This window comes from Sesamum indicum, linkage group LG10 (genome assembly GCF_026168435.1).
Source record: "Sesamum indicum cultivar Baizhima isolate 11 linkage group LG10, ASM2616843v1, whole genome shotgun sequence".
Classification (NCBI taxonomy): Eukaryota; Viridiplantae; Streptophyta; class Magnoliopsida; order Lamiales; family Pedaliaceae; genus Sesamum; species Sesamum indicum.
The window spans coordinates 12,178,095-12,195,842 of NC_142666.1; positions in this window are offsets into that span (position 1 = coordinate 12,178,095).

Consider the following 17,748-nt stretch of genomic DNA (forward strand, 5'->3'; position numbering starts at 1 on the left):
CCCGATCCCAAAGTGTGCAACCTACATCATTTTGGCGCCGTCTGTGGGAATCTAAGAACAGGGGAGTTAGAAAATGGAAGGATCATCGAGGGAGATCAACACTTAGAAGAAACTCCGATAAGAGAAGAAGAACAAATGTTGCAATTGTCACGAGCGAATTTACAGTAAATGATGGAGGAAGCAAGCAGGAAGGCCATAGTTGAGTATGAGAGGAGAATTGTGATGCCTGCTCATGAAGGTGTAACAAGACAATTATTTAGGGATGTAGAAGGGGAGCAAGGGCGTACGGTCTCGAGGGGACCTGAAAATGGTCCGGAGAGAACGATGTCAAATGTGGTAACGAGTAAGAGGACGATCTCACGGCAACCAGGCATCTCTAGGGCAGAGGTAGATAATGTCAGCTACCAGATAGAGAAGTTAGGAAAGCAAATTGAGGAAATGAAGAAGCGAGGGGAGATCATCTCACAGAATAGAAGTTCTCCATTCACTAATTGGATTCTTTTAGAGGTCGTGGATATTAGCTTTCGGTTTCCTAACCTTTTCAAGTATGATGGGACCAAGGATCCTAGGGAGCATGTTGCGGCATTTGACCTAGTGATGAATCGGTACGGTCCGACAGACCCAATCAAGGCCAAACTATTCGTAACTACTTTGAAGGGTAAGGCGCAAGAATAGTTCACTAATTTGGGTAGTGGAACCATTGATTCTTATGAGGAGTTGATTCAAAAGTTTTCTTTTCACTTTGCGAGCAAGAGGAAAGCAAAGAGGTCTGCTACATACCTCTTTAGTATTAGGCACAGAGACGATGAGAATCTTAAAAGCTTCATGGGAAGGTTTAATAACAAAATGTTGGAGGTGCAAGATCTGAGAATCGACATGATGGTCAGCATATTAATTCATTGGCTGGAAAAGGGGCCATTTGCGTTGGCTTTGGCTCGCGACCCCCCAAGAGGAACATAACACATGATGGAGATGGCGTACAATTACATAGATGAAGAAGAGATGAACGCCATGAAGGACAGTGAATGGACGAGGGATCAAATTCGCATGAAGTACGTAGCTTTGCAACCTATCTACAAAATCAATTTATTATGCTCATTTAAGGTAATTTTTTTAGGCCAAGCAAGCTACCAGATAGTAGAATGAAGGAAAAAATGAAAGAATTTTTTCATGCTGCAGCATAATGTAAACAACTCTCATAGAGTGTTGCATTTTTTGGCGCCAATTTTTACCTTCAAAAAGGCCAAAAAAGTCTATTCCACATGTAACATCTGAAGTAAATGGATTGTCCATTCTTCCATTTAAATTTGATGGTAAATGAGGTTTGGGACTAAGTTGGAAACTTTTCTTTAAAAAATAGGATGAAAGAGAAAATCATGCAAAGTATGGGATGAAAAATAAAGGTCCATTTTTTACGGGAACAAAAAGATAATTTATCCCAAAAAACATTATATAAGTTTTTAATTTCATCCCCCATTTAACATTTTTATGTTATAATTTTACACTTGTAAGAAAAAAAATATAATGATGTTAACCTCACTCCATATATATATTGTACTTGTCACATTATAAGTACAAAAAATATATATGTTAAACGAAGGACAAAATAAAAATTTATGTAATTTTTTTTGGTAAATCCGTATTCTTTGTTCAAGCCATAAAGGAATGGAGTAGGTGTAAATGAAGATTTTTTGAAGGGCTCCACTTGTAATTTCAGAACTTTTTTGAAGAAAAGTATAATTTAACATTTCTAGAGGGGGTCTAAATGTAATTAATTCTTTTTAACTTTTAATTGGTTCTTTATTTTTAGTTATGAAAAATAATATTTGAGATTAATTTGTAAGCTTTTCATTAAATTTATTGAATACTAAATTTATATCATATATCTTTTTTTTCAAAGGAAAATGAAATTACCATTTCATGAAAAAGAGAATCAACAACATGAAACACCAGAAAGAACCCATTACAAAAGAGGCAGTTGAGTATCAAATAATTCTAAAACCATCAGAGACCACTTCCAATGGAGATTGAATCAGGCATTCAGAACTCTCTTGTTCCTAGATCAACATGACAGCCATTGAGTTTTCTTATAAGTGTATGGTGAGAACTATTTGTAATTCATGTGCCTTATTTTTTTTTTTTTCACTTTATGATTAGTTTGCTAGAGGATATATATATATAGGGAGAAATATAATTTTGGTCCAATTTTTTAGGGATGGTGCCAACTTTAGTTTGGGTCTAATTCAAAATTATGAATCAGGATAGTAATTTTTGAAAAATGGCAATCTATGGATTAAACGCCCTAATTTTGCCGGAATTGTGCACATAATGTGCACATAACCACATAAATTTGGGAATTTCTCCAAAATTTGGGGAATTGGCTTACATGAAAGTAATTTTTCAGTGTTGCTTACTTGGCTAAGGTGACTTGTTTTAATATTTTACATAAGCACCGGTTGGAAAAGATACTTCCGCATAAGCTAATTAGCCGAATATTGGAGAAATCCCAAAATTTATATTGTCATGTGCACATAATGTGCACAGTTCGAGCAAAATTAGAGTATTTTGTCCTTAATTGCCATATTTTAAAGATTATTGTCTTGATTCACTATTGGACCTGAATTAAAATTGCCACCGCCCCTAAGAATCTGGCCCAACACTGTATTGTTTCCTATATATATGTATATATATATATATTGTGACTTACAAAATCATAGAAGGTTAAATGATTAATAGAATAAGCATAGTTAGGTTTCAATTGACGATTTTGATTTTTCTTTTCAAAAAGCTTTATTTCAATTCAAAGGGAAAGCCAAAAGAATTGTCTTTCCACCTTCAAGATTGAGCAATTTTCAGTTTTAAGTCTATACTTCTTATAAAATTTATATTTAGAATAAAAGATCTAAACAAATGAAGAAGAGTGAAGATCACACATATGTAAATTTGTTTTTTGAAGAAAAAAAAAAGAAACAAAATGAAAGAGAGGAAGATCTACAATACCTTGTGAACTCTTTAAGGCACTTGTGATGGTGGTGGGGATGGGGGTGTCGGAAAATTAAAATTCAACGGTTCAGGAAAGAGCACATCATTAACTCTCCAACATCCATAGAAGTTATCTCTCTCAAGTACTGTCTACAAGGTGAGAAATTAACATTGGTTAGAGTTTATACAAAACTATAACATAAAATTGAAAGTTGAATGTAGTTGAATCATTGACAAGATCTACATTATTTTCTTGGTTTGACCCGTACTCCATCTTTTCTCCTGTGCACAAAGAGTTTTTCAGAGGATGTGTGTGTGGGGGGGGGGGAGGGGAGAGAATGCAAGAGACAATGACAAGAGAGTGAGTAAGCAACTGATGAGTAATAAATTTTGTGTGTGTGTGTGTTTGTGTAAATTTATAAAGAGTGAATGTAACGGAGACAATTCTCACAATTTTATTTAATGATATCTACAATGACTTAGATAAGATATTTTCATAACAAAACGTCATGACGATGCCACGTTAATACATCGTATTGACGTAGCACTATCCTCACTGTTTATTATCAAACAGCAAATGTAGGCAAATATTTCTTAAATATAATTTTTTCCTGGTCCTTGAATAGATGCCTAGAGTGAAATCGCTATTTTACAAAAGATTTAAAGCCTTAAAAATAAAAAGAAATCAACAACAACAGATATGCACAACTTTAATAGAAAATATAAATATATTTATGACACATGAAATTGTGCCCAAATTTGAAACATTTGTAATGTTGCAATAACTTGAATAACTAAATCACAAAAAATTACTTTTGTATAAAAAAAGGGTCCACCATATAATTTTACAGACCAAAGCTACTCCCTAACTATATATAATTAATTTACCACATAAATAGTAAGTATAGTAAATCATATACATCATAAAATGACTTTTCAATAATACCCTGCAAATGTGTATGCAATTTAATAGATTTTTAGTAAGGCCTAATATTGAAATTAAATTGTAAGTATGTAGACTGTATTCAATATTTTCTATTTCTGCTATTATGGTGTGGATACTAAATTAACTGTGATGTTCTTGCTAGTTCAATACAAAGTTTTAAACTTAAAATTATTCGAATATTAGTAATCGAATAAAATTCAACTTAAAATAAAAAGTACTTATCAATTAGTTTTTGTAAGCAAATGCAGCTACAATTTAGTTGCATATAGAAACAAATACATGTATTAATTATTAAAAGTATCTAGATCATTAATTGGTCGTACGATCATAGATAACTAATATGAATTTTTGTTATGTACGAGATTCAGTACAGAAATATATTTTTATTGTGTACGGATATATATTTTTATTATGTTCATGACTAGGTATGAGATATTTCTAATATCTGCATAAGAATGAGGAGAAATTAAATAAATGATGATTTCTCTTGAGTCGTAGTATATATATAGAATTTCCAAAACCCAATATACGAACCACAAATTTAAATTTTTAATGAAGTTAACAATTAGCGAATAATAAATAGAAAATTTCTAAATTAAATAAAATCCTTTTGCTCAGACCTAAGTTCCACCATTTAATGTAATGCATTTTTCAAGTTGCATACATTATTTTTGCACCTAAATCAACTTTCTAAATAGAATATCTTGAAATGGATTGCCAGATTAGATGTTTTTAATTATATACTCTATATGTACACAAACATTTTATACATAAATAAACAAATAAATTAGAAAATAAAAGTATACTATCTAATATAATAATATATGTTATATACACACATATAGAGAGAGACAGCCCACGGCCACGGAATACGGAAGAAATCAAAGCCATTATTTATTAATCGTTTTTAAATTTACAAGATAGTTAAATTATAAAATCGAACTAGTGTGTATTGCACACTTAAATACGTGCGTAAAAAACAAGAGAATTATATTAAATAAAAAAAGAAAGATATAAAAAATGAAAAAATTAGGGTGATGAAAAAAAATGGATAAGGGAGAGAAAAGAGTTATCTATACAAGAACAAAAATAAAAGTATAGAAAGAGAAAGAGTTTACACGATCCTAGAAATGTATTTATTCGTATTTTGATTAAATAAAAGTTTTTTTTAAAATCTTTTTATGTATTTCCCTTGTTTTCAAACTTGTGAAAGAAAGGGAAAAAAAACACTTTTTACTTACGATTGCTTTGATTTTTTTAATCAATATATATAAACTTTATTTTTATCAATATTACTCAACTGATAAGTAATATCATAATTTTTTTTTTCAAAGGAAAATGAGATTATCATTTCATGAAAAAGATAATTCTATAACAGTCAGAGACCACTTCCAATGGAGATTGAATCAGGCATTCCATAACTCTCTTGTTCCCAGATCAACATGATAGCCATTGAGTTTTCAACATAGAATTGCAATATGGAAGAAGGCTGCATGTTATGTTCATGATCAGAGTATTCACCTGCCTTGTCAAATCTTCTCAAATTTTAGTTATAGTAAGGATGCATATTATGATTTTTAAATGAAATTTTAGAAGTTTGAAGATGCATGAGAGTAAGTGCTCACCAGAGCCTAGTAAATCACACGGTACATGATGAACGTTGCAACGTCGTTCATAGAACGGATGGTTTTGTTGACCTTCTCATGGAAATAAAACTAAGAAGAAAAAAATTTGGTTAGGAAATTAGTGCAAGTAAATTGTATTTCTTGGAACACAAATAATTAGAACTCTTTTAGAAAAAATATATACATTTGAATCAAATAGATAATATTTTAAGAACACAATATTTAGGACATCGAACTTTGATGTCGTTTAAATACTTTATAACTTCACGAACTACTTTTTGAAAATAAATAAAATTTCTCTCTAAACATTCATATCATGAATGATGGATTATACAGTGCAGCATGGCTAAAAGAAGATAAAAAATTTTATAATTTTATGTCGAAATATATTGTTTGTTACATGATGAAAGCAAACGGTTGGTTACACTTATAACGTAGAAGTACTTCCATATTGTTTATAAGTATATACATGTCTATGAAATAGTATCATGTTGATTTCAATATATCTGTGTCTACTTGACAAAAAGACACGTATAGTTAAATTAACTTACATTCTTTCTTTATCTATTAAACTATGACTACCATAATTATATTAACTAATGTCTATTCTATATCTACTTAAATTAAAATACACGTAGTTAAGAGACATGTATTGTTATATTAACTACCGTATCTTCTGTATCTACTTACTAAGAGGCACGTAGTTGTATTAGCTAGCGTATCTTATGTATCTATATAACTAACAGACACTTAGTTAAGAGACGGGTGCAGTTATATTAATTAATCTTCATCAACTTAACTAAGAAACATGTGCGGTACATTAATTAATGTTCTTTTTATATCTACTTAACTAAAAGATGCATGTCGTTATATTAACTAACGTACCTTTTCAGTTTTGGTGGTTCCCGTGCGTTTTCTAACCTCAATAGTCCATCTCCCCTCCAGTCATTCCGTCATTGACAACGGATACTTACTTTCCATCTCGGGATAGACTTCCTCCAGTATTGGGAACACCACCCTCTGCCCAAGCTGGATTTCTTTGGCTTCCATTTTTTTTCTGTTCAAACTCTCATATGGTAGTAAACATAATATGATGCCTTCCCTGTTGCATTCTTTAATTCAAGAAAAGAAGAATATAAATAAGAGAGTCATATTAATTTTTGCGATTTCATACATCTCAAATTTTGTCTTATGTAGTTTCTTTTTGGTGTAGCAAAAATGTTAGAAGACGTAATCTTTTTGGTGTATGGTCATTTGTTATATTAGAATTGCTTCTTTCAAGATTTTCTTATAGTGGATATAAATAAAGTGTCAATTATTAAAGAAAAAATTAAACCAACCTCTAACATTTCCAAAATATATTCGGACTGTTCCTCGTATCTTAAAAGTCGGAGCGAAATTGCTTTGGATTCCACTATCATAGATGCAGTTAAATCCTATTTCTTCTTTTGTGAAGATCCTGCATTGCTTGAACATACTTGCTCCTGCAAGATTGAATTTTAATTCTTAGTTGATAAGTAAACCATAAACATAAAATAGAAGGGTGAGAATGATTTGTAATTCATGTGCCTTTTTTTCCCTTCATGGGTAGTTTGCTAGAGGTTATATATATATATATATATATGTATATATATATATTTCGTAACTTACAAAATCATAGATGGTTAAACGATTAATAGAATCAGCATATTCAGGTATCAGTTGACGACATAACAACTATATGCATGTACAAAGTGTTCATCCCTTAATTTGGTTTGACTAGCAATAGATTTCTTCTAATTAAGTTCTACTTCAGTGTATGTATTTACTGTACAACATTTTGTCGGCTTGTTGAATTCTTATATCAAGAGGTAGTTCAAAAGAATTAGTAAATAAATATAATACTTAATTAAATCTGATCTTAAAATAAAAAAGTATTGTAGTAATTTATGTCATCAAATTTATTAATTTGATTGAATTTGTAACAACTTATCACAATTTTAACCTAATTTCACTTGAACACTCAACTTTTAACAATCCTAGATTTAACACTTTGTTGTTTGGATTGGCATGTAATTCCCATCCACAATGCATTAAATTTATCAGTTTAAAGAAAAAAAAGAACAAGAAGAGAAAGAGAGAGTTTTAAGATGGAGAAGAAAGAATCTTTCCCACAAATTGAACAGTATGACATCCCTCCCCACCACCTCCCACCCCACACACACACACACACCAAGATAGAGTGAGAAATACAAAAAGTATTACGAATGAGAAAAAAGAATTTTTTCCACATATAGAATCTCATATAAAAAAATTAGGTAAGCCAATTTTGATTTTTTTTTGTCAAAAAGCTTTATTTCAAATTCGAAAGGAAAGCCAAAAGAATTGTCTTTCCACTTTCAAGATTGAGCAATTTTCAGTTTTAAGTCAGTACTTCTTATAGAATTTATATTTAGAATAACAGATCAAAACAAATGAACAAGAGTGAAGATCACACACATGTAAATTTATTTTTTGAAGAAAAAAAAAAGAAACAAAATGAAAGAAAGAAAGATCTACCGTACCTGGTGGACTCTTGGAGGCACTTGTGATGGTGGTGCGGATGGGGGTGAGGGTGGGGGTGGGGGTGTCGGAAAATTAAAATTCAACGGCTTCGGGAAGAGCACACCATTAACTCTCCAACATCCATAGAAGTTATCTTTCTCAAGTATTGTCTACAAGTTGAGAAATTAACATTGATTAGAGTTTATACATAACTATAACATAAAATTGAAAGTTGAATGCAGTTGAATCATTGAGAAGATCTACATTGGTTTCTTCGTTTGATCCGTGCTCCATCTTCTCTCCTTTGTAAAAAGAGTTCTTTGGAGGATGTGTGTGAGGAGGGGGGGGGGGGGAGAGAGAGCTCTTTGGAGGATGTGTGTGTAGGGGGGGGGGGGAGGGAGAGAGAGAGTTCTTTGGAGGATGTGTGTGTGTGGGGGGGGGGGGAGAGAGAGAGAAAGAGAGAGAGAGAGAGAGAGTAGAATGCGTGTGTGTGTGAGTGTTTTTGTGTAAATTTAAAAGGTGTGAATGTAATACAGACAATTCTTACAATTTTATTTAATGATATCTACACTCACTTAAGATATTTTCATAACAAAGTGTCAGGATGATGCCACGTCAATATATTGTATAGACATAGCACTATCATTACTGTTTATTATCAAACACCAAAGGTACGTAAATATTTCTTAAATATAATTTCTTACAGATCCTTGAATTGATGACTAGAGTGAAATTACTAATTTACAAAAGATTTAAAGCCTAAAAAATAAAAAGAAAAATCAACAACAACAAATATGCCCGACTTTAATAGGAAGGATAAATATATTTATGACACATGAAATTGTGTCCAAATTCGAAACATTTGTAATGTTGCGATAATTTGAATAACATAATTTAACTAAATCGCAAAAAAATTACTTTTATATAAAAAAAGAATCCACCATATAATTTTACAGACCAAAGCTACTCACTAGCCATATATAATTAATTTACCACATAAATTAATAGTAAGTATAGTAAATCATATATATCACATAAAATGACTTTTCCATAATACCCTGCAAATGTGTAGGCAATTTTAGAGATTTTTAGTAAGGTCTAATATTGAAATTATTAATGACACATAATTGAAATTAAATTTGAAGTATGTAGACTGTAATTTGTATTTTCTATTTTTGCTATTATGGCATGGATTCTAAATTAACTGTGATTCTAAATTATTTTCAAAATTGTGAAAGAAAGGAAAAAAAAACACTTTTTACTTATAATTGCTTTGATTTTTTTAATGAATAAACTTTATTTTGATCAAAATTATGTTCATTATCATAATTTGAATTAAAATTTATCATTTTCTATTATTCTTCAAATTTGCACATTTAAAGTTTACATATACTCTTCATAATTACTTGACACTATTAAACTTCATATTCATAAGGTTAACATTCTAATTTTTTCTTTTATAGCATTAGTTGATATTATTTTTATAGTATTCACACACATTTCGAGTTTAAATTGATTACAAGACAAGAAATAATATGGACCAAATGAGATTTATTATTTTGTGATTTACAATCTCTGAATTCAAGTAACCCCCTGATTCTTCATTAAGAATGTCTTGAATCGGGGATGTGATGTGATCTCCCTTAGATTTTTAAAAGGCTATCGCATGCTACCTTGAAATATTGTATCAAGGCCTTGTGGTTGTAGAGTTTCGTCGTGGCAGAAAGCATTTGGACTTGCACTTGCTTTGGATTTGCTACATGTGTGTGTGTGTGTGTATATGTGTATGTGTGTCATGACTTGTGAGAGGTGAACATCGCTTTTTATAGGCATCAGTAGAGATTTAGACAGTTTGAACTCATTTCCTTGGACTTGTATATTATGGCTTTTAGTATGAGCTAATTTCCTAATGGGCTGCATTTGAATATGCATCTGGCCCAACATAGCCAATACAAAATAAAAGAAATAACTTTATGTATATTCTGAATTTATATATAAGGACACATATGACCCAGATTCAATATGGGCTCATGAATTTATTGTCTTAAAAATATGAAAAATTCAGATTTAGTATGTACTTTTATTTGAAAATATAATTATTAGTCAATTTATTTGGACTTTAACTGATTATTCATCCCAATATTTTGACGTCAACATATAGTATATAAAATACGAATTAAGTTGTTGTTAGAATTAAATATGCCTATTCGTCCGTGAAAGTGTTATTTAATTCAATGTTGACTTTTTCTATTAGAATTTGATATTGTAATAGTAAAATAATAATTATCTATTCATAGTTAAATATGAAATGTATTAATTGAAATAATGTTTTGAGGATAAATTTAATTTTCACACTTGAATTATGCAATGAGTATTAAACACCACTCTAATTACCAAATGTACCAACCCCCCTCCCTCGTTAATTCTTGATTTGGTGGATGAATACCAAAATTGCCCTTCAAGTCAAATGTTGGAATTTATAGTAATGATATTACAATATAGATACATAGTGGATAAATTTTAGTTTGAAGTCGCGTTTTGTTGTAAAGTAAAAGCCAAAATGCGGTTTCAATTCAGAGTTGGGGAAAAAGTGCTTGGTAAAGTTGGTGATGGTGGAGCGTTCATTTCTCCTTGAAAAAAGAGCAACTTCTCTAACAGTTTTTACTTTATGTTTAATTTTTCAATTTAATTAATTTCATATAAATACTCAACCTTAAACAAATTTCTAAAATTGAGATTTTATTATTTGAATGGGCATGTAACTCCCCTTTAGAGTGAGAGTGAGAGTGAGAGTGAGAGTGAGAGTGATAGTGCAAAAAATCGTGGAGGGTGTCATTTCGTTTAATTATAATAAAGCATAAATACATGTTTCTCTTTTTCTTCCTTTTCTTTCTTTTGGGTGGAGCTTATATAGTGGTTGGTCCTTCACTGCAGTATAGATGAGCGGCTTGGACTGTGTTGTGTTGCCTTTTTTAATCTGGACACCTTTTAGGGCTTCGTTCATTTAAGTCATTCTGCTGGTAATCAATACTGTTAAAATTATATGGCCCAAATCCGAGGCCCACAAATCAAACCCATTACCACTTGGGAGGCCCTCTACCCGGTAACCGACCCACCGCCCTAAAACCGACCCGGTTTTGACTAGGTATTTATTTCCCACTCTTCTAACGCTAATCAGTTTTTCCCCTCTCTCACTCGGTTTCCGCCGCTTCCCCTCTCCTTCCTCCTACCTCCGACTATGGCAGTTACACCCTTCCATTATCCCCATCTCCGGCGGTTTCCTAAAGCCAATCTAATGGCTTTTAGGAAATCGTCTAATGGACTTGTTCCCCGGCTGTTCCAATGAACCCTATAAATGGGAGTTCCATTCTTCACTACCAGGAGACGCGCAAGAGAAATCTGTTTTCTTCTTCCCTACTTCCCTGAAATATTTCTGTGTGATTCTTCTGTGTGGTGGGTTGCGGTGATCGGTCATCTGTTCGGGATCTCTGTGATCTGGTTTCTGTTGGGTACTATGTGTGGAGGAGCAACCGTGGTTCTGGTGTTGGGTTTCTGGGTATGGTATGTTGTGACCGTGTCCCTTGTTATATTGGATCTGGCTCTATCTCCTGAGCCACATTCAAACAGCTTTTATCTTCTTCATTTACTGCATTTCTTTTTTGTTATTTCTGTAACAATTCTTTTTATTTGGCCTGTAATTTTTAAGGAGTTTCGTACTCCATTTCAGTGTAATAGTTGGTTAGGTTATTTTTTATCACTGGAGGGTTATTCCCTACAGTGGTATCAGAGCCTGCATTCCTGATCCGTGCTCATCCCTGGTGGCAGTAACTTTCGATAAACCCCTCATCTGGTTTTGTTTTTTTTTTTTGTCTGTTTCCTTTACTTTTCAGTTCATATTACTGTTACATATCCTTATTTCCTATTATCTCTGTTTGCCGAAGTGATACCCCCTAATATCCCTCTTGGCCGGACCCTTGAGGTCGTCGGGTATCTAGACGGGACTTAGGCTGGTGAGCTTCGGTTCTGGTATATATGTTGTATTGCTTGTTGATTTTCGTTATCACTATTATCATCTCTTACTTAAATATTTCCTGATAACTAGCTGTGATGGAATCTCAGTTTTTCTTGCTTCTGTATATTTTTCTGCCTATTGACTATTTATACTCGCATATTATTCTTATACATCTCTGAAATCTTGAATGTGTTGTTGAAATTACTCTGCTTTCTGTAATTTCTGTTTTCTATGTTATGTGTTTAAATCTGTCTTTCTGGGACATCCTGTGTTGCCTTGAAAACCCAAACTTTTTCCTTAAAATCTTTTCTAAAATGGCTGGTTACAGTCTTCAACCTTTTGACGGCAAAACTTATTTCTCTATATGGCAACAAAAGATGAAAGACATTCTTATTCAACAAAAGGTTTTCAAAGCCATTGATGGCAAGTTGTTGGAAATGTTTCCAAAGAAAAGAAAAAGGAAAACGATGAATTTGCTTACTCATCCATTATTTTAAATTTGTCTGATACTGTTTTGCGAAAAGTCGGTAAACTAGAGTCTTCAAAAGCATTATGGGATAAACTAGAAGAACTGTACACTGATATTTCTCTACCAAATAAACTATTTTCACTAGAAAAATTTTTTAGATGTAAACTTGATCTTTCTAAGAATATTGATGAGAATCTAGATGACTTCACTAAACTAATTCAAGATATTAAACTCACTGGTGATAAATACATTGACGAATACTCTCCTATTGTACTTTTGAATGCCATACCTGAACCCTACTCTGATGTAAAAGCTGTCATTAAATATGGAAGAGATAGTATCAATCTAGAAACTGTGGTTAATGGGTTAAAGAGTAAAGAATTAGACCTTTAGATCAATAAACCTAGCCAGAATCAACATGAGATTAATACGGTTAGGGGTAGAACCAAGTTTAGAAATTATAACTCTACGTACAATAGTAGAAGTAGGAGTAGACATAATAACATTAGGAGTAAGTCAAGACCAAGAGAAAACAACTTTAAAAATGACAGAATAAAAGATAGACGTTGCTATAACTGTGGAATAAAAGACCATTATATAAAAGACTGTAGAAAACCTAGACGTGAAAACAGAGATAGAAACTACGATGATAAAGAGAAAATCAATAATGTGTCCATTGAGTCTAACGGTGAAGTTTTTGTCGTATATGAAGTAAACTCTGTGAATTCCTTTGACATGAATGAATGATTGATTGATTCTGGCTGCACATTTATGAGTCCATTTAAAGACATTTTTTCAAATTTGAGATATGAGCATATTGGTTTTGTGTCTATGGCTAATGAGAAAAAATGCGAAATCAAAGGTCTTGGTGACATATCATTATGTTTTAAAGAAGGTTAAAAAATGATTTTGAAAAATGTTTGATATGTTCCTGACTTAAGTCATAACCTTATATCATGTGCTGCATTAGAAGAAGAAGGGTTAGAAGGAAGGTGGGGAAAAGGTATTATGAAAATTATGAAAGGGTCTTTCGTTGTTTTTAAAGCTGAACGAAAACGAAACCTTTACATTTGCACTGCTACATATGACAATATTGCTGCATCTGCTTTTGAAAACAATACAACCACTCTTTAGCATAAAAGGCTTGGACACATTAGCATGAAAGGACTTGATTTCTTAAAGAAAGATGGAATTCTGAATGATAAAATTGACAAATTAGACTTCTGTGATGATTGTGTCATGGGTAAGCATCATAGAGTTCATTTCCCTGCATCCCCATCCCCAAATCCATCTATGTCCACTTGCATTTTAGATTATGTTCATGCCGATGTCTGGGGTCCATCTAATGTGCCTACTCATGGTGGTAATCGATATTTCCTGTCAATCATTGATAACTATTCTCGTAAAGTGTTTGTTTTTTTGATGAAGCATAAATCAGAAGTTTTTGATAAGTTTGAAAAGTGGAAAATCCTTGTTGAAAACGAAACTAGTAAGAAGCTGAAATCACTTAGAACTGATAATGGTTTAGAGTTCTACAATCAACAGTTTTCTGAAATGTGTGATAAGTTTGGTATATAAAGGCATAAGACTAATCCTTATACTCCTCAACAAAATGGAGTAGCTGAACGCATGAATCGCACTGTACTTGAAAAAGTTAGATGCCTATTGATTAGTTCTGGTTTGCCTAAATCATTTTGGGGAGAAGCTGTTTTAACTGCTGCACATCTTATAAACATGTCTCCTTCTGTGCCATTATCTGATAAAACTCCCGACTTTATGTGGAATGGAAAATTGCCTGATTTGTCTTATTTACGCGTGTTTGGATGTTCTGCTTTTGCTCACCAAAATATTGATAAACTTGAACCTAGATCCCTTAAATGCATTTTTATTGGCTATCCTGAAGGGGGTAAAAGGCTATAGATTATGGGTTAGGAGTCAACCAGGCTTTAAAGTTGTAATTAGTAGAGACGTTACCTTTAACGAAAATGAGATGCCATGCTTACAAAAGACTCAACCCATAGAAAAGGAAACCACTTTTAACAAAGTAGATATAGAGGATAACCAAGAAGGGGATGGATTAGAGAACAGATTAGAACAAAATGCAGAAAATCTCGAAAACATAGGAAATACAAACACAAACCCTTTAAACAACCCCCTAGAAAACTACCAACTTGCTAGAGATAGGGATAGAAGACAAACTAGGATACCCCCAAAACTTAGGGATTTTCACACTAGTCTTAATACTGAACTAGGAGAACCATCTAGTGTTAAAGAAGCCTTAAAATCTGAAAAATGGCTTAGTGCTATGAAAGAAGAAATGAAATCTCTAATAGATAACAAAACCTGGATCCTAGTTCCTAAACCAGAAAATGCTTCCATTATCGATTGTAAATGGCTGTTCAAAATAAAATAGGAAAATCCCATAAAATACAAGGCTAGACTAGTTGCTAAGAGATTCACACAAAAAGAGGCCATAGACTATAATGAAATTTTCTCACCGGTTGTTAAATACACTACAGTCCGAATTATACTTGCTCTCACTGCCTACTATGACTGGGAATTAAAACAAATGGACGTTAAAACATGGTGACTTGGATGAAAACATTTACATGAATCAACCCTTTGGTTTCTTTGATGTGTCTAAACCTGATTATGTGTGTTTGTTGAAAAAATCTTTATATGGACTGAAGTAATCCCCCGTCAATGGAATAAAAAATTTGATGTATTCATGTTGTCCTTAAATTTCTCTAGGAGTAACCATGATCATTGTCTCTATTTCAAATATGAAGATAATACTCCTATTTTTTTGGTATTATATGTTGATGACATGCTAATTGCTAGTCCTAGTTTACAGCTTATTCATGTTTTACAAAAAGATTTATGCAATGCTTTTGAAATGAAAGACCTTGGTAATGCAAAACAAATTCTTGGTATGAGCATTATTCGGAACAGAAATACATCTACTATTCTTCTAAATCAGAAAACATACATTTTAACTGTTCTCAAAAAGTTTTCAATGGAAAATGCAAAACCCACTACTGTACCCTTGGCTGCCCATTTTCAGCTCTGTAAAAATCAATGTCCTCAAACTGAAAGTGATATACAAAAGATGAATAAAATCCCCTACTCTAATGTGATTGGTTCTGTTATGTTCCTAATGGTGTGCACTAGACCTGATGTTGCTTATGCTATTAGCTGTTTGAGTAGATACATGTCAAACCTAGGTCCCCCTCATTGGAAAGCCTTGAAATGGTTACTTCGATATTTGCGTGGATTTGAAAACATTGGCATTAAATTTTCTAAATATTCTGCACATGCACACCTTGTTGGATATGTAGATTCAAATTATGCAAATGACAGAGATAGTCGTAAATCTACCACTTCTACATATTTACTTTCTATGGGTCATGCATTAGTTGGAAATCCCAACTTCAACACATTGTTGCTTTATCTACTACTGAAGCTGAATACATTGCTACTACTGAAGCCTTTAAAGAAGCATTATGGCTTAGTGGGCTTTTAAATGAAATTGGTTTCCTAAAGGAAAAACCTGTGATTCTATCTGATAGCCAATCATCTATTCAATTGTGTAAAAATTCAGTTTTTCATGATAGAACAAAACATATAGATGTTAGATATCACTTTATCCGTGACATTGTGGGAAAAAATGAGATAAAATTAGAAAAGATCAGCTCTGACGAAAACCCTGCAGACATGGGCACTAAGTGCTTGCCCATAGAGAAATTCAGTAAGTGTTTAAAAATACTCCTGTTAAACCCTGACTAATATTTCCTTGTTTTTAGTGTTTTAACTGCAGGTACATCCATGGAGTATTTCATGGCAATGATGAGAAAACCAAATCCAAAAACCCCTGACCTACCCTATTGGGTATTTGGTCCAAGGTGGGGTATGTTAAAATTATATGGCCCAAATCCGAGGCCCACAAATCAAACCCATTACCACTTGGGAGGCCCTCTACCCGGTACCCGACCCACTGCCCTAAAACCGACCCGGTTTTAACTAGGTATTTATTTCCCACTCTTCTAACCCTAATCAGTTTTCCCCCTCTCTCACTCGGTTTCCGCCGCTTCCCCTCTCCTTCCTCCTACATCCGACTATGGCAGTTACACCCTTCCATTATCCCCATCTCCGGCGGTTTCCTCAAGCCAATCTAATGGCTTTTAGGAAATCGTCTAACGGACTTGTTCCCCGGTCGTTCCAATGAACCCTATAAATGGGATTCCCATTCTTCACTACCAAGAGACGCGAGAGAGAAATCTGTTTTCTTCTTCCCGACTTCCCTGAAATATTTCTGTGTGATTCTTCTGTGTGGTGGGTTGCGGTGATCGGTCATCTGTTCGGTGATTGGTTAGGTTATTTTTTACCACTGGAGGGTTATTCCCTACAAATACATTTGAACCTGTACAGTTATCTAAGTTTCATACATAATCCCCTTAAACCTGGACCGATTTCTACGTCGAAGCATTAGAAAAATTAAAACTACTTACCATATCATCCTCAATCACTTAATAATGAAAAGTACCATTTAATATCAATTATATAATATACCATTTTTAAGAATGTCAATATTTCTTTTCTAAGTTAATTTTGTCTTCCATCCGAAATCCTCAATGCCTGAATATCCATAAGCTATTTAGAATTAAATTGGAGACGAGCTCTTTATTAGATTGTTTTGTCTTAAGGTGCTGATGGCAAAAATTTTAGATGGCAAAAATTTTAGAAGCTAAGTATGAGAATAATTTAAAAATGGGTTAGCTCGATCTTTGTAACTCGATCCATTATAGAACAACAAAGAATATTGCTTCATTAGAAGCTAGTTTTATTTATTCAGATTTTGCAAAAGCACAATTGCAAAGCTTAGCTTACCTGCTAAGGATCGAGATAATGTCTCTAGATTGTAATTTTAATTCAAAGTTTATATGATTAAGAACTTTGTTGCTACTTTAGCATTTTATTTTGAGTTTTGAACTTAATGTTCATGGGCTTTTTGTATTTTCGTTGTATGCTTTATTTATTTTAGACGAGTGTGTTTATTGTTGTATGAGAAATTCTCATGAGTTTCTCATATTTATTCCTGGTTTTGGAGCAACTTAATTTCATTTAGCTTTGGGACGCTTCATTTTGTGCCTCAAGGAAACCTTGATTATTATTTTGCTTCGGTGCATTCTAT